Source organism: Crinia signifera, chromosome 6, assembly GCF_055691185.1.
Source record: "Crinia signifera chromosome 6, ASM5569118v1, whole genome shotgun sequence".
Lineage (NCBI taxonomy): Eukaryota > Metazoa > Chordata > Amphibia > Anura > Myobatrachidae > Crinia > Crinia signifera.
In genome coordinates, this window is record NC_139222.1 from 60,176,433 (window position 1) to 60,190,879 (window position 14,447).

A 14,447-nucleotide genomic window follows, 5' to 3' on the forward strand; every position below is an offset into this window, starting at 1 on the left:
GGCAGCTAAACAGTGTTGAGCCTGTTTAGTAGTTTAATTTAAGACCCCCTGCTAATATCATGTCCTGTAGGTCTTTTTACATTACCAACACATGATTTTTTTTAAGTAAGCCAATACAGTTAGGAAACTTTTTTATTAGCTTACCTGGTGATAGAAGTAGAAGAGGGCAAAAAAGTGCCTGTATCTCACCTACAGCCATACCACGTTGGATAGGCCCAATCTCGTCTGATCTTGGAAGCTAAGCATTGTTGGGCCTGGTTAGTACTTGGGTGGGAGACCACCTGGGAACACCAGGTGATGTAGGTTTTTTCACATTACTGGCAAATTGTTTTTATTCTCTAGCTATTTAAATTGGAAACTTTTTCTTTTTATTGCCACCACAGACATTTGGAAGAGGTCAAACAGACACAATAGCCATCACCTAAAGACTTACCACACTGTTTAGGCTCAATTCCAACTGCTTTTGGCAGCTAAACAGTGTTGATCCTCTTTAGTAGTTTAATTTAAGACCCCCTGCTAATATCATGTCCTGTAGGTCTTTTTACATTACCAACACATTATTTTTTTCAGTAGGCCAATACAGTTAGGAAACTTTTTTATTAGCTTACCTGGTGATAGAAGTAGAAGAGGGCAAAAAAGTGCCTGTATCTCACCTACAGCCATACCACATTGGATAGGCCCAATCTCGTCTGTTCTTGGAAGCTAAGCAGTGTTGGGCCTGGTTAGTAATTGGGTGGGAGACCACATGGGAACACCAGGTGCTGTAGGTTTTTTCACATTACAGGCAAATTGTTTTTATTCTCTAGCTATTTATATTGGAAACTTTTTCTTTTTATTGCCAGCACAGACATTTGGAAGAGGTCAAACAGACACAATAGCCATCACCTAAAGACTTACCACACTGTTTAGGCTCAATTCCAACTGCTTTTGGCAGCTAAACAGTGTTGAGCCTCTTTTGTAGTTTAATTTAAGACCCCCTGCTAATATCATGTCCTGTAGGTCTTTTTACATTACCAACACATGATTTTTTTCAGTAAGCCAATACAGTTAGGAAACTTTTGTATTAGCTTACCTGGTGATAGAAGTAGAAGAGGGCAAAAAAGTGGCTTTAACTCACCTACAGCCATACCACATTGGATAGGCCCAATCTCGTCTGATCTTGGAAGCTAAGCAGTGTTGGGCCTGGTTAGTACTTGGGTGGGAGACCACATGGGAACACCAGGTGCTGTAGGTTTTTTCACATTACTGGCAAATTGTTTTTATTCTCTAGCTATTTAAATAGGAAACTTTTTCTTTTTATTGCCAGCACAGACATTTGGAAGAGGTCAAACAGACACAATAGCCATCACCTAAAGACTTACCACACTGTTTAGGCCCAATTCCAACTGCTTTTGGCAGCTAAACAGTGTTGAGCCTCTTTAGTAGTTTAATTTAAGACCCCCTGCTAATATCATGTCCTGTAGGTCTTTTTACATTACCAACACATGATTTTTTTCAGTAAGCCAATACAGTTAGGAAACTTTTGTATTAGCTTACCTGGTGATAGAAGTAGAAGAGGGCAAAAAAGTGCCTTTGACTCACCTACAGCCATACCACATTGGATAGGCCCAATCTCGTCTGATCTTGGAAGCTAAGCAGTGTTGGGCCTGGTTAGTACTTGGGTGGGAGACCACATGGGAACACCAGGTGCTGTAGGTTTTTTCACATTACTGGCAAATTGTTTTTATTCTCTAGCTATTTAAATAGGAAACTTTATCTTTTTATTGCCAGCACAGACATTTTGAAGAGGTCAAACAGACACAATAGCCATCACCTAAAGACTTACCACACTGTTTAGGCCCAATTCCAACTGCTTTTGGCAGCTAAACAGTGTTGAGCCTGTTTAGTAGTTTAATTTAAGACCCCCTGCTAATATCATGTCCTGTAGGTCTTTTTACATTACAAACACATGATTTTTTTTAAGTAAGCCAATACAGTTAGGAAACTTTTTTATTAGCTTACCTGGTGATAGAAGTAGAAGAGGGCAAAAAAGTGCCTGTATCTCACCTACAGCCATACCACATTGGATAGGCCCAATCTCGTCTGATCTTGGAAGCTAAGCAGTGTTGGGCCTGGTTAGTACTTGGGTGGGAGACCACCTGGGAACACCAGGTGCTGTAGGTTTTTTCACATTACTGGCAAATTGTTTTTATTCTCTAGCTATTTAAATTGGAAACTTTTTCTTTTTATTGCCAGCACAGACATTTGGAAGAGGTCAAACAGACACAATAGCCATCACCTAAAGACTTACCACACTGTTTAGGCTCAATTCTAACTGCTTTTGGCAGCTAAACAGTGTTGAGCCTCTTTTGTAGTTTAATTTAAGACCCTCTGCTAATATCATGTCCTGTAGGTCTTTTTACATTACCAACACATGATTTTTTTCAGTAAGCCAATACAGTTAGGAAACTTTTGTATTAGCTTACCTGGTGATAGAAGTAGAAGAGGGCAAAAAAGTGCTTTTAACTCACCTACAGCCATACCACATTGGATAGGCCCAATCTCGTCTGATCTTGGAAGCTAAGCAGTGTTGGGCCTGGTTAGTACTTGGGTGGGAGACCACATGGGAACACCAGGTGCTGCAGGTTTTTTCACATTACTGGCAAATTGTTTTTATTCTCTAGCTATTTAAATTGGAAACTTTTTCTTTTTATTGCCAGTACAGACATTTGGAAGAGGTCAAACAGACACAATAGCCATCACCTAAAGACTTACCACACTGTTTAGGCTCAATTCCAACTGCTTTTGGCAGCTAAACAGTGTTGAGCCTCTTTTGTAGTTTAATTTAAGACCCCCTGCTAATATCATGTCCTGTAGGTCTTTTTACATTACCAACACATGATTTTTTTCAGTAAGCCAATACAGTTAGGAAACTTTTGTATTAGCTTACCTGGTGATAGAAGTAGAAGAGGGCAAAAAAGTGCTTTTAACTCACCTACAGCTATACCACATTGGATAGGCCCAATCTCGTCTGATCTTGGAAGCTAAGCAGTGTTGGGCCTGGTTAGTACTTGGGTGGGAGACCACATGGGAACACCAGGTGCTGTAGGTTTTTTCACATTACTGGCAAATTGTTTTTATTCTCTAGCTATTTAAATTGGAAACTTTTTCTTTTTATTGCCAGTACAGACATTTGGAAGAGGTCAAACAGACACAATAGCCATCACCTAAAGACTTACCACACTGTTTAGGCCCAATTCCAACTGCTTTTGGCAGCTAAACAGTGTTGATCCTTTTTAGTAGTTTAATTTAAGACCCCCTGCTAATATCATGTCCTGTAGGTCTTTTTACATTACCAACACATGATTTTTTTCAGTAAGCCAATACAGTTAGGAAACTTTTGTATTAGCTTACCTGGTGATAGAAGTAGAAGAGGGCAAAAAGTGCCTGTATCTCACCTACAGCCATACCACATTGGATAGGCCCAATCTCGTCTGTTCTTGGAAGCTAAGCAGTGTTGGGCCTGGTTAGTAATTGGGTGGGAGACCACATGGGAACACCAGGTGCTGTAGGTTTTTTCACATTACAGGCAAATTGTTTTTATTCTCTAGCTATTTATATTGGAAACTTTTTCTTTTTATTGCCAGCACAGACATTTGGAAGAGGTCAAACAGACACAATAGCCATCACCTAAAGACTTACCACACTGTTTAGGCCCAATTCCAACTGCTTTTGGCAGCTAAACAGTGTTTAGCCTCTTTTGTAGTTTAATTTAAGACCCCCTGCTAATATCATGTCCTGTAGGTCTTTTTACATTACCAACACATGATTTTTTTCAGTAAGCCAATACAGTTAGGAAACTTTTGTATTAGCTTACCTGGTGATAGAAGTAGAAGAGGGCAAAAAAGTGGCTTTAACTCACCTACAGCCCTACCACATTGGATAGGCCCAATCTCATCTGATCTTGGAAGCTAAGCAGTGTTGGGCCTGGTTAGTACTTGGGTGGGAGACCACATGGGAACACCAGGTGCTGTAGGTTTTTTCACATTACTGGCAAATTGTTTTTATTCTCTAGCTATTTAAATAGGAAACTTTTTCTTTTTATTGCCAGCACAGACATTTGGAAGAGGTCAAACAGACACAATAGCCATCACCTAAAGACTTACCACACTGTTTAGGCCCAATTCCAACTGATTTTGGCAGCTAAACAGTGTTGAGCCTGTTTAGTAGTTTAATTTAAGACCCCCTGCTAATATCATGTCCTGTAGGTCTTTTTACATTACCAACACATGATTTTTTTTAAGTAAGCCAATACAGTTAGGAAACTTTTTTATTAGCTTACCTGGTGATAGAAGTAGAAGAGGGCAAAAAAGTGCCTGTATCTCACCTACAGCCATATCACGTTGGATAGGCCCAATCTCGTGATCTTGGAAGCTAAGCAGTGTTGGGCCTGGTTAGTACTTGGGTGGGAGACCACATGGGAACACCAGGTGCTGTAGGTTTTTTCACATTACTGGCAAATTGTTTTTATTCTCTAGCTATTTAAATTGGAAACTTTTTCTTTTTATTGCCAGCACAGACATTTGGAAGAGGTCAAACAGACACAATAGCCATCACCTAAAGACTTACCACACTGTTTAGGCTCAATTCCAACTGCTTTTGGCAGCTAAACAGTGTTGAGCCTCTTTTGTAGTTTAATTTAAGACCCCCTGCTAATATCATGTCCTGTAGGTCTTTTTACATTACCAACACATGATTTTTTTCAGTAAGCCAATACAGTTAGGAAACTTTTGTATTAGCTTACCTGGTGATAGAAGTAGAAGAGGGCAAAAAAGTGCTTTTAACTCACCTACAGCCATACCACATTGGATAGGCCCAATCTGGTCTGATCTTGGAAGCTAAGCAGTGTTGGGCCTGGTTAGTACTTGGGTGGGAGACCACATGGGAACACCAGGTGCTGTAGGTTTTTTCACATTACTGGCAAATTGTTTTTATTCTCTAGCTATTTAAATTGGAAACTTTTTCTTTTTATTGCCAGTACAGACATTTGGAAGAGGTCAAACAGACACAATAGCCATCACCTAAAGACTTACCACACTGTTTAGGCCCAATTCCAACTGCTTTTGGCAGCTAAACAGTGTTGATCCTCTTTAGTAGTTTAATTTAAGACCCCCTGCTAATATCATGTCCTGTAGGTCTTTTTACATTACCAAGACATGATTTTTTTCAGTAAGCCAATACAGTTAGGAAACTTTTGTATTAGCTTACCTGGTGATAGAAGTAGAAGCGGGCAAAAAAGTGCCTGTATCTCACCTACAGCCATACCACATTGGATAGGCCCAATCTCGGCTGATCTTGGAAGCTAAGCAGTGTTGGGCCTGGTTAGTACTTGGGTGGGAGACCACATGGGAACACCAGGTGCTGTAGGTTTTTTCACATTACATGCAAATTGTTTTTATTCTCTAGCTATTTATATTGGAAACTTTTTCTTTTTATTGCCAGCACAGACATTTGGAAGAGGTCAAACAGACACAATAGCCATCACCTAAAGACTTACCACACTGTTTAGGCTCAATTCCAACTGCTTTTGGCAGCTAAACAGTGTTGAGCCTCTTTTGTAGTTTAATTTAAGACCCCCTGCTAATATCATGTCCTGTAGGTCTTTTTACATTACCAACACATGATTTTTTTCAGTAAGCCAATACAGTTAGGAAACTTTTGTATTAGCTTACCTGGTGATAGAAGTAGAAGAGGGCAAAAAAGTGGCTTTAACTCACCTACAGCCATACCACATTGGATAGGCCCAATCTCGTCTGATCTTGGAAGCTAAGCAGTGTTGGGCATGGTTAGTACTTGGGTGGGAGACCACATGGGAACACCAGGTGCTGTAGGTTTTTTCACATTACTGGCAAATTGTTTTTATTCTCTAGCTATTTAAATTGGAAACTTTTTCTTTTTATTGCCAGTACAGACATTTGGAAGAGGTCAAACAGACACAATAGCCATCACCTAAAGACTTACCACACTGTTTAGGCCCAATTCCAACTGCTTTTGGCAGCTAAACAGTGTTGATCCTCTTTAGTAGTTTAATTTAAGACCCCCTGCTAATATCATGTCCTGTAGGTCTTTTTACATTACCAAGACATGATTTTTTTCAGTAAGCCAATACAGTTAGGAAACTTTTGTATTAGCTTACCTGGTGATAGAAGTAGAAGAGGGCAAAAAAGTGCCTGTATCTCACCTACAGCCATACCACATTGGATAGGCCCAATCTCGTCTGATCTTGAAAGCTAAGCAGTGTTGGGCCTGGTTAGTACTTGGGTGGGAGACCACATGGGAACACCAGGTGCTGTAGGTTTTTTCACATTATAGGCAAATTGTTTTTATTCTCTAGCTATTTAAATTGGAAACTTTTTCTTTTTATTGCCAGTACAGACATTTGGAAGAGGTCAAACAGACACAATAGCCATCACATAAAGACTTACCACACTGTTTAGGCCCAATTCCAACTGCTTTTGGCAGCTAAACAGTGTTGAGCCTCTTTAGTAGTTTAATTTAAGAACCACTGCTAATATCATGTCCTGTAGGTCTTTTTACATTACCAACACATGATTTTTTTCAGTAAGCCAATACAGTTAGGAAACTTTTTTATTAGCTTACCTGGTGATAGAAGTAGAAGAGGGCAAAAAAGTGCCTGTATTTCACCTACAGCCATACCACATTGGATAGGCCCAATCTCGTCTGTTCTTGGAAGCTAAGCAGTGTTGGGCCTGGTTAGTAATTGCGTGGGAGACCACATGGGAACACCAGGTGCTGTAGGTTTTTTCACATTACATGCAAATTGTTTTTATTCTCTAGCTATTTATATTGGAAACTTTTTCTTTTTATTGCCAGCACAGACATTTGGAAGAGGTCAAACAGACACAATAGCCATCACCTAAAGACTTACCACACTGTTTAGGCTCAATTCCAACTGCTTTTGGCAGCTAAACAGTGTTGAGCCTCTTTTGTAGTTTAATTTAAGACCCCCTGCTAATATCATGTCCTGTAGGTCTTTTTACATTACCAACACATGATTTTTTTCAGTAAGCCAATACAGTTAGGAAACTTTTGTATTAGCTTACCTGGTGATAGAAGTAGAAGAGGGCAAAAAAGTGGCTTTAACTCACCTACAGCCATACCACATTGGATAGGCCCAATCTCGTCTGATCTTGGAAGCTAAGCAGTGTTGGGCCTGGTTAGTACTTGGGTGGGAGACCACATGGGAACACCAGGTGCTGTAGGTTTTTTCACATTACTGGCAAATTGTTTTTATTCTCTAGCTATTTAAATAGGAAACTTTTTCTTTTTATTGCCAGCACAGACATTTGGAAGAGGTCAAACAGACACAATAGCCATCACCTAAAGACTTACCACACTGTTTAGGCCCAATTCCAACTGCTTTTGGCAGCTAAACAGTGTTGAGCCTCTTTAGTAGTTTAATTTAAGACCCCCTGCTAATATCATGTCCTGTAGGTCTTTTTACATTACCAACACATGATTTTTTTCAGTAAGCCAATACAGTTAGGAAACTTTTGTATTAGCTTACCTGGTGATAGAAGTAGAAGAGGGCAAAAAAGTGCCTGTATCTCAACCTACAGCCATACCACATTGGATAGGCCCAATCTCGTCTGATCTTGGAAGCTAAGCAGTGTTGGGCCTGGTTAGTACTTGGGTGGGAGACCACATGGGAACACCAGGTGCTGTAGGTTTTTTCACATTACAGGCAAATTGTTTTTATTCTCTAGCTATTTAAATTGGAAACTTTTTCTTTTTATTGCCAGTACAGACATTTGGAAGAGGTCAAACAGACACAATAGCCATCACCTAAAGACTTACCACACTGTTTAGGCCCAATTCCAACTGCTTTTGGCAGCTAAACAGTGTTGAGCCTCTTTTGTAGTTTCATTTAAGACCCCCTGCTAATATCATGTCCTGTAGGTCTTTTTACATTACCAACACATGATTTTTTTCAGTAAGCCAATACAGTTAGGAAACTTTTGTATTAGCTTACCTGGTGATAGAAGTAGAAGAGGGCAAAAAAGTGGCTTTAACTCACCTACAGCCATACCACATTGGATAGGCCCAATCTCGTCTGATCTTGGAAGCTAAGCAGTGTTGGGCCTGGTTAGTACTTGGGTGGGAGACCACATGGGAACACCAGGTGCTGTAGGTTTTTTCACATTACTGGCAAATTGTTTTTATTCTCTAGCTATTTAAATAGGAAACTTTTTCTTTTTATTGCCAGCACAGACATTTGGAAGAGGTCAAACAGACACAATAGCCATCACCTAAAGACTTACCACACTGTTTAGGCCCAATTCCAACTGCTTTTGGCAGCTAAACAGTGTTGAGCCTCTTTAGTAGTTTAATTTAAGACCCCCTGCTAATATCATGTCCTGTAGGTCTTTTTACATTACCAACACATGATTTTTTTCAGTAAGCCAATACAGTTAGGAAACTTTTGTATTAGCTTACCTGGTGATAGAAGTAGAAGAGGGCAAAAAAGTGCCTGTATCTCAACCTACAGCCATACCACATTGGATAGGCCCAATCTCGTCTGATCTTGGAAGCTAAGCAGTGTTGGGCCTGGTTAGTACTTGGGTGGGAGACCACATGGGAACACCAGGTGCTGTAGGTTTTTTCACATTACTGGCAAATTGTTTTTATTCTCTAGCTATTTAAATTGGAAACTTTTTCTTTTTATTGCCAGTACAGACATTTGGAAGAGGTCAAACAGACACAATAGCCATCACCTAAAGACTTACCACACTGTTTAGGCCCAATTCCAACTGCTTTTGGCAGCTAAACAGTGTTGATCCTCTTTAGTAGTTTAATTTAAGACCCCCTGCTAATATCATGTCCTGTAGGTCTTTTTACATTACCAACACATGATTTTTTTCAGTAAGCCAATACAGTTAGGAAACTTTTGTATTAGCTTACCTGGTGATAGAAGTAGAAGAGGGCAAAAAAGTGCCTGTATCTCACCTACAGCCATACCACGTTGGATAGGCCCAATCTCGTCTGATCTTGGAAGCTAAGCAGTGTTGGGCCTGGTTAGTACTTGGGTGGGAGACCACATGGGAACACCAGGTGCTGTAGGTTTTTTCACATTACAGGCAAATTGTTTTTATTCTCTAGTCTAGCTATTTAAATTGGAAACTTTTTCTTTTTATTGCCAGTACAGACATTTGGAAGAGGTCAAACAGACACAATAGCCATCACATAAAGACTTACCACACTGTTTAGGCCCAATTCCAACTGCTTTTGGCAGCTAAACAGTGTTGAGCCTCTTTAGTAGTTTAATTTAAGACCCCCTGCTAATATCATGTCCTGTAGGTCTTTTTACATTACCAACACATGATTTTTTTCAGTAAGCCAATACAGTTAGGAAACTTTTTTATTAGCTTACCTGGTGATAGAAGTAGAAGAGGGCAAAAAAGTGCCTGTATTTCACCTACAGCCATACCACATTGGATAGGCCCAATCTCGTCTGTTCTTGGAAGCTAAGCAGTGTTGGGCCTGGTTAGTAATTGGGTGGGAGACCACATGGGAACACCAGGTGCTGTAGGTTTTTTCACATTACAGGCAAATTGTTTTTATTCTCTAGCTATTTATATTGGAAACTTTGGTACTTGTGAGTTATCTGGACGCCCGATTTTTTGATTGTATGCCTTAAGTTAAGGCATACAATCAGATACGATGCGATGCGATATCGCATCGCATCGCATCGCATCGCATGTGACCATCGGATGCGATGACCCGATTTTTCCATAGGAATCAATGTTAAAATGATTCCTATGGAAAAAGGGGTCCTTTTCATACCCCTACTATCCAAGTGGGCATGGAGTTGGATACAAACCTGTGGCGAGCGTAGCGAGCCACCGAGCCCGAAGCGTGGCGAGCGAAGCGAGCCCCGCGAGGGGACGGTATTCCGTGTCCCCTCGCGGGGCTCGCTACGCTCGCCACGCTTCGGGCTCGGTGGCTCGCTACGCTCGCCACAGGTTTATATCCAACTCCATGCCCACTTCGATAGTAGGGGTATGAAAAGGACCCCTTTTTCCCATTGAATTCCATGTTAAAATGGACTCAGTCCATTTTAACATTGATTCCTATGGAAAAATCGGGTCATCGCATCGCATCGCATCGCATCGCATCCGATGGTCGCATGCGATGCGATGCGATGTGCCCGATCCGACCCGATTTTGAAATCGGGCGTCCGGATAACTCACAAGTACCGAAACTTTTTCTTTTTATTGCCAGCACAGACATTTGGAAGAGGTCAAACAGACACAATAGCCATTACCTAAAGACTTACCACACTGTTTAGGCTCAATTCCAACTGCTTTTGGCAGCTAAACAGTGTTGAGCCTCTTTTGTAGTTTAATTTAAGACCCCCTGCTAATATCATGTCCTGTAGGTCTTTTTACATTACCAACACATGATTTTTTTCAGTAAGCCAATACAGTTAGGAAACTTTTGTATTAGCTTACCTGGTGATAGAAGTAGAAGAGGGCAAAAAAGTGGCTTTAACTCACCTACAGCCATACCACATTGGATAGGCCCAATCTCGTCTGATCTTGGAAGCTAAGCAGTGTTGGGCCTGGTTAGTACTTGGGTGGGAGACCACATGGGAACACCAGGTGCTGTAGGTTTTTTCACATTACTGGCAAATTGTTTTTATTCTCTAGCTATTTAAATAGGAAACTTTTTCTTTTTATTGCCAGCACAGACATTTGGAAGAGGTCAAACAGACACAATAGCCATCACCTAAAGACTTACCACACTGTTTAGGCCCAATTCCAACTGCTTTTGGCAGCTAAACAGTGTTGAGCCTCTTTAGTAGTTTAATTTAAGACCCCCTGCTAATATCATGTCCTGTAGGTCTTTTTACATTACCAAAACATGATTTTTTTCAGTAAGCCAATACAGTTAGGAAACTTTTGTATTAGCTTACCTGGTGATAGAAGTAGAAGAGGGCAAAAAAGTGCCTGTATCTCACCTACAGCCATACCACATTGGATAGGCCCAATCTCGTCTGATCTTGGAAGCTAAGCAGTGTTGGGCCTGATTAGTACTTGGGTGGGAGACCACATGGGAACACCAGGTGCTGTAGGTTTTTTCACATTACTGGCAAATTGTTTTTATTCTCTAGCTATTTAAATAGGAAACTTTTTATTTTTATTGCCAGCACAGACATTTGGAAGAGGTCAAACAGACACAATAGCCATCACCTAAAGACTTACCACACTGTTTAGGCCCAATTCCAACTGCTTTTGGCAGCTAAACAGTGTTGATCCTCTTTAGTAGTTTAATTTAAGACCCCCTGCTAATATCATGTCCTGTAGGTCTTTTTACATTACCAACACATGATTTTTTTCAGTAAGCCAATACAGTTAGGAAACTTTTTTATTAGCTTACCTGGTGATAGAATTAGAAGAGGGCAAAAAAGTGCCTGTATCTCACCTACAGCCATACCACATTGGATAGGCCCAATCTCGTCTGATCTTGGAAGCTAAGCAGTGTTGGGCCTGGTTAGTACTTGGGTGGGAGACCACATGGGAACACCAGGTGCTGTAGGTTTTTTCACATTACAGGCAAATTGTTTTTATTCTCTAGCTATTTAAATTGGAAACTTTTTCTTTTTATTGCCAGTACAGACATTTGGAAGAGGTCAAACAGACACAATAGCCATCACCTAAAGACTTACCACACTGTTTAGGCCCAATTCCAACTGCTTTTGGCAGCTAAACAGTGTTGAGCCTCTTTAGTAGTTTAATTTAAGACCCCCTGCTAATATCATGTCCTGTAGGTCTTTTTACATTACCAACACATGATTTTTTTCAGTAAGCCAATACAGTTAGGAAACTTTTTTATTAGCTTACCTGGTGATAGAAGCAGAAGAGGGCAAAAAAGTGCCTGTATCTCACCTACAGCCATACCACATTGGATAGGCTCAATCTCGTCTGATCTTGGAAGCTAAGCAGTGTTGGGCCTGGTTAGTACTTGGGTGGGAGACCACATGGGAACACCAGGTGCTGTAGGTTTTTTCACATTACAGGCAAATTGTTTTTATTCTCTAGCGATTTAAATTGGAAACTTTTTCTTTTTATTGCCAGTACAGACATTTGGAAGAGGTCAAACAGACACAATAACCATCACCTAAAGACTTACCACACTGTTTAGGCCCAATTCCAACTGCTTTTGGCAGCTAAACAGTGTTGAGCCTCTTTAGTAGTTTAATTTAAGACCCCCTGCTAATATCATGTCCTGTAGGTCTTTTTACATTACCAACACATGATTTTTTTCAGTAAGCCAATACAGTTAGGAAACTTTTTTATTAGCTTACCTGGTGATAGAAGTAGAAGAGGGCAAAAAAGTGCCTGTATTTCACCTACAGCCATACCACATTGGATAGGCCCAATCTCGTCTGATCTTGGAAGCTAAGCAGTGTTGGGCCTGGTTAGTACTTGGGTGGGAGACCACATGAGAACACCAGGTGCTGTAGGTTTTTTCACATTACTGGCAAATTGTTTTTATTCTCTAGCTATTTAAATAGGAAACTTTATCTTTTTATTGCCAGCACAGACATTTGGAAGAGGTCAAACAGACACAATAGCCATCACCTAAAGACTTACCACACTGTTTAGGCCCAATTCCAACTGCTTTTGGCAGCTAAACAGTGTTGATCCTCTTTAGTAGTTTAATTTAAGACCCCCTGCTAATATCATGTCCTGTAGGTCTTTTTACATTACCAACACATGACTTTTTTCAGTAAGCCAATACAGTTAGGAAACTTTTTTATTAGCTTACCTGGTGATAGAAGTAGAAGAGGGCAAAAAAGTGCCTGTATCTCACCTACAGCCATACCACATTGGATAGGCCCAATCTCGTCTGATCTTGGAAGCTAAGCAGTGTTGGGCCTGGTTAGTACTTGGGTGGGAGACCACATGGGAACACCAGGTGCTGTAGGTTTTTTCACATTACAGGCAAATTGTTTTTATTCTCTAGCTATTTAAATTGGAAACTTTTTCTTTTTATTGCCAGTACAGACATTTGGAAGAGGTCAAACAGACACAATAGCCATCACCTAAAGACTTACCACACTGTTTAGGCCCAATTCCAACTGCTTTTGGCAGCTAAACAGTGTTGAGCCTCTTTAGTAGTTTAATTTAAGACCCCCTGCTAATATCATGTCCTGTAGGTCTTTTTACATTACCAACACATGATTTTTTTCAGTAAGCCAATACAGTTAGGAAACTTTTTTATTAGCTTACCTGGTGATAGAAGTAGAAGAGGGCAAAAAAGTGCCTGTATCTCACCTACAGCCATACCACATTGGATAGGCCCAATCTCGTCTGATCTTGGAAGCTAAGCAGTGTTGGGCCTGGTTAGTACTTGGGTGGGAGACCACATGGGAACACCAGGTGCTGTAGGTTTTTTCACATTACAGGCAAATTGTTTTTATTCTCTAGCGATTTAAATTGGAAACTTTTTCTTTTTATTGCCAGTACAGACATTTGGAAGAGGTCAAACAGACACAATAGCCATCACCTAAAGACTTACCACACTGTTTAGGCCCAATTCCAACTGCTTTTGGCAGCTAAACAGTGTTGAGCCTCTTTAGTAGTTTAATTTAAGACCCCCTGCTAATATCATGTCCTGTAGGTCTTTTTACATTACCAACACATGATTTTTTTCAGTAAGCCAATACAGTTAGGAAACTTTTTTATTAGCTTACCTGGTGATAGAAGTAGAAGAGGGCAAAAAAGTGCCAGTATTTCACCTACAGCCATACCACATTGGATAGGCCCAATCTCGTCTGATCTTGGAAGCTAAGCAGTGTTGGGTCTGGTTAGTACTTGGGTGGGAGACCACATGGGAACACCAGGTGCTGTAGGTTTTTTCACATTACTGGCCAATTGTTTTTATTCTCTAGCTATTTAAATTGGAAACTTTTTCTTTTTATTGCCAGTACAGACATTTGGAAGAGGTCAAACAGACACAATAGCTATCACCTAAAGACTTACCACACTGTTTAGGCCCAATTCCAACTGCTTTTGGCAGCTAAACAGTGTTGAGCCTCTTTAGTAGTTTAATTTAAGACCCCCTGCTAATATCATGTCCTGTAGGTCTTTTTACATTACCAACACATGATTTTTTTCAGTAAGCCAATACAGTTAGGAAACTTTTTTATTAGCTTACCTGGTGATAGAAGTAGAAGAGGGCAAAAAAGTGCCTGTATCTCACCTACAGCCATACCACATTGGATAGGCCCAATCTCGTCTGATCTTGGAAGCTAAGCAGTGTTGGGCCTGGTTATTACTTGGGTGGGAGACCACATGGGAACACCAGGTGCTGTAGGTTTTTTCACATTACAGGCAAATTGTTTTTATTCTCTAGCTATTTAAATTGGAAACTTTTTCTTT

The 14,447-nt window shown here is 40.4% G+C and overlaps 25 non-coding genes and 5 pseudogenes across 25 annotated transcripts; all 30 read left to right on the forward strand.

Moving 5' to 3' along the window:
* Positions 1-187: 187 nt before the first annotated feature.
* LOC146017014 (5S ribosomal RNA) lies at positions 188-306 on the forward strand. The gene has a single exon (XR_014449890.1). It is a non-coding gene; the product is annotated as a 5S ribosomal RNA (ribosomal RNA).
* Positions 307-651: 345 nt separating this feature from the next.
* Positions 652-770, forward strand: LOC146010441 (5S ribosomal RNA; annotated as a pseudogene).
* A 345-nt stretch (positions 771-1,115) lies between these two features.
* On the forward strand, positions 1,116-1,234 carry LOC146013423 (5S ribosomal RNA). Its single transcript, XR_014446399.1, has one exon. It is a non-coding gene; the product is annotated as a 5S ribosomal RNA (ribosomal RNA).
* A 345-nt stretch (positions 1,235-1,579) lies between these two features.
* Positions 1,580-1,698, forward strand: LOC146013424 (5S ribosomal RNA). The gene has a single exon (XR_014446400.1). It is a non-coding gene; the product is annotated as a 5S ribosomal RNA (ribosomal RNA).
* Positions 1,699-2,044: 346 nt separating this feature from the next.
* LOC146015728 (5S ribosomal RNA) lies at positions 2,045-2,163 on the forward strand. The gene has a single exon (XR_014448640.1). It is a non-coding gene; the product is annotated as a 5S ribosomal RNA (ribosomal RNA).
* Positions 2,164-2,508: 345 nt separating this feature from the next.
* Positions 2,509-2,627, forward strand: LOC146015806 (5S ribosomal RNA). Its single transcript, XR_014448715.1, has one exon. It is a non-coding gene; the product is annotated as a 5S ribosomal RNA (ribosomal RNA).
* A 345-nt stretch (positions 2,628-2,972) lies between these two features.
* LOC146014474 (5S ribosomal RNA) lies at positions 2,973-3,091 on the forward strand. Its single transcript, XR_014447427.1, has one exon. It is a non-coding gene; the product is annotated as a 5S ribosomal RNA (ribosomal RNA).
* A 344-nt stretch (positions 3,092-3,435) lies between these two features.
* LOC146010443 (5S ribosomal RNA) lies at positions 3,436-3,554 on the forward strand (annotated as a pseudogene).
* Positions 3,555-3,899: 345 nt separating this feature from the next.
* On the forward strand, positions 3,900-4,018 carry LOC146014611 (5S ribosomal RNA). The gene has a single exon (XR_014447560.1). It is a non-coding gene; the product is annotated as a 5S ribosomal RNA (ribosomal RNA).
* A 346-nt stretch (positions 4,019-4,364) lies between these two features.
* On the forward strand, positions 4,365-4,481 carry LOC146010963 (5S ribosomal RNA; annotated as a pseudogene).
* A 345-nt stretch (positions 4,482-4,826) lies between these two features.
* Positions 4,827-4,945, forward strand: LOC146016351 (5S ribosomal RNA). Its single transcript, XR_014449247.1, has one exon. It is a non-coding gene; the product is annotated as a 5S ribosomal RNA (ribosomal RNA).
* Positions 4,946-5,290: 345 nt separating this feature from the next.
* On the forward strand, positions 5,291-5,409 carry LOC146016260 (5S ribosomal RNA). The gene has a single exon (XR_014449156.1). It is a non-coding gene; the product is annotated as a 5S ribosomal RNA (ribosomal RNA).
* A 345-nt stretch (positions 5,410-5,754) lies between these two features.
* Positions 5,755-5,873, forward strand: LOC146016343 (5S ribosomal RNA). Its single transcript, XR_014449239.1, has one exon. It is a non-coding gene; the product is annotated as a 5S ribosomal RNA (ribosomal RNA).
* Positions 5,874-6,218: 345 nt separating this feature from the next.
* On the forward strand, positions 6,219-6,337 carry LOC146015248 (5S ribosomal RNA). The gene has a single exon (XR_014448175.1). It is a non-coding gene; the product is annotated as a 5S ribosomal RNA (ribosomal RNA).
* Positions 6,338-6,682: 345 nt separating this feature from the next.
* Positions 6,683-6,801, forward strand: LOC146011034 (5S ribosomal RNA; annotated as a pseudogene).
* Positions 6,802-7,146: 345 nt separating this feature from the next.
* Positions 7,147-7,265, forward strand: LOC146013425 (5S ribosomal RNA). Its single transcript, XR_014446401.1, has one exon. It is a non-coding gene; the product is annotated as a 5S ribosomal RNA (ribosomal RNA).
* Positions 7,266-7,611: 346 nt separating this feature from the next.
* Positions 7,612-7,730, forward strand: LOC146013426 (5S ribosomal RNA). Its single transcript, XR_014446402.1, has one exon. It is a non-coding gene; the product is annotated as a 5S ribosomal RNA (ribosomal RNA).
* A 345-nt stretch (positions 7,731-8,075) lies between these two features.
* On the forward strand, positions 8,076-8,194 carry LOC146013427 (5S ribosomal RNA). Its single transcript, XR_014446403.1, has one exon. It is a non-coding gene; the product is annotated as a 5S ribosomal RNA (ribosomal RNA).
* Positions 8,195-8,540: 346 nt separating this feature from the next.
* On the forward strand, positions 8,541-8,659 carry LOC146013428 (5S ribosomal RNA). The gene has a single exon (XR_014446404.1). It is a non-coding gene; the product is annotated as a 5S ribosomal RNA (ribosomal RNA).
* A 345-nt stretch (positions 8,660-9,004) lies between these two features.
* LOC146014328 (5S ribosomal RNA) lies at positions 9,005-9,123 on the forward strand. Its single transcript, XR_014447275.1, has one exon. It is a non-coding gene; the product is annotated as a 5S ribosomal RNA (ribosomal RNA).
* Positions 9,124-9,473: 350 nt separating this feature from the next.
* Positions 9,474-9,592, forward strand: LOC146010444 (5S ribosomal RNA; annotated as a pseudogene).
* A 962-nt stretch (positions 9,593-10,554) lies between these two features.
* Positions 10,555-10,673, forward strand: LOC146013430 (5S ribosomal RNA). The gene has a single exon (XR_014446406.1). It is a non-coding gene; the product is annotated as a 5S ribosomal RNA (ribosomal RNA).
* Positions 10,674-11,018: 345 nt separating this feature from the next.
* On the forward strand, positions 11,019-11,137 carry LOC146014060 (5S ribosomal RNA). Its single transcript, XR_014447018.1, has one exon. It is a non-coding gene; the product is annotated as a 5S ribosomal RNA (ribosomal RNA).
* A 345-nt stretch (positions 11,138-11,482) lies between these two features.
* On the forward strand, positions 11,483-11,601 carry LOC146013431 (5S ribosomal RNA). The gene has a single exon (XR_014446407.1). It is a non-coding gene; the product is annotated as a 5S ribosomal RNA (ribosomal RNA).
* A 345-nt stretch (positions 11,602-11,946) lies between these two features.
* On the forward strand, positions 11,947-12,065 carry LOC146014682 (5S ribosomal RNA). Its single transcript, XR_014447628.1, has one exon. It is a non-coding gene; the product is annotated as a 5S ribosomal RNA (ribosomal RNA).
* A 345-nt stretch (positions 12,066-12,410) lies between these two features.
* On the forward strand, positions 12,411-12,529 carry LOC146014046 (5S ribosomal RNA). Its single transcript, XR_014447005.1, has one exon. It is a non-coding gene; the product is annotated as a 5S ribosomal RNA (ribosomal RNA).
* A 345-nt stretch (positions 12,530-12,874) lies between these two features.
* LOC146013432 (5S ribosomal RNA) lies at positions 12,875-12,993 on the forward strand. Its single transcript, XR_014446408.1, has one exon. It is a non-coding gene; the product is annotated as a 5S ribosomal RNA (ribosomal RNA).
* Positions 12,994-13,338: 345 nt separating this feature from the next.
* On the forward strand, positions 13,339-13,457 carry LOC146013433 (5S ribosomal RNA). Its single transcript, XR_014446409.1, has one exon. It is a non-coding gene; the product is annotated as a 5S ribosomal RNA (ribosomal RNA).
* Positions 13,458-13,802: 345 nt separating this feature from the next.
* On the forward strand, positions 13,803-13,921 carry LOC146015395 (5S ribosomal RNA). Its single transcript, XR_014448318.1, has one exon. It is a non-coding gene; the product is annotated as a 5S ribosomal RNA (ribosomal RNA).
* A 345-nt stretch (positions 13,922-14,266) lies between these two features.
* On the forward strand, positions 14,267-14,385 carry LOC146016267 (5S ribosomal RNA). Its single transcript, XR_014449163.1, has one exon. It is a non-coding gene; the product is annotated as a 5S ribosomal RNA (ribosomal RNA).
* Positions 14,386-14,447: the final 62 nt, after the last annotated feature.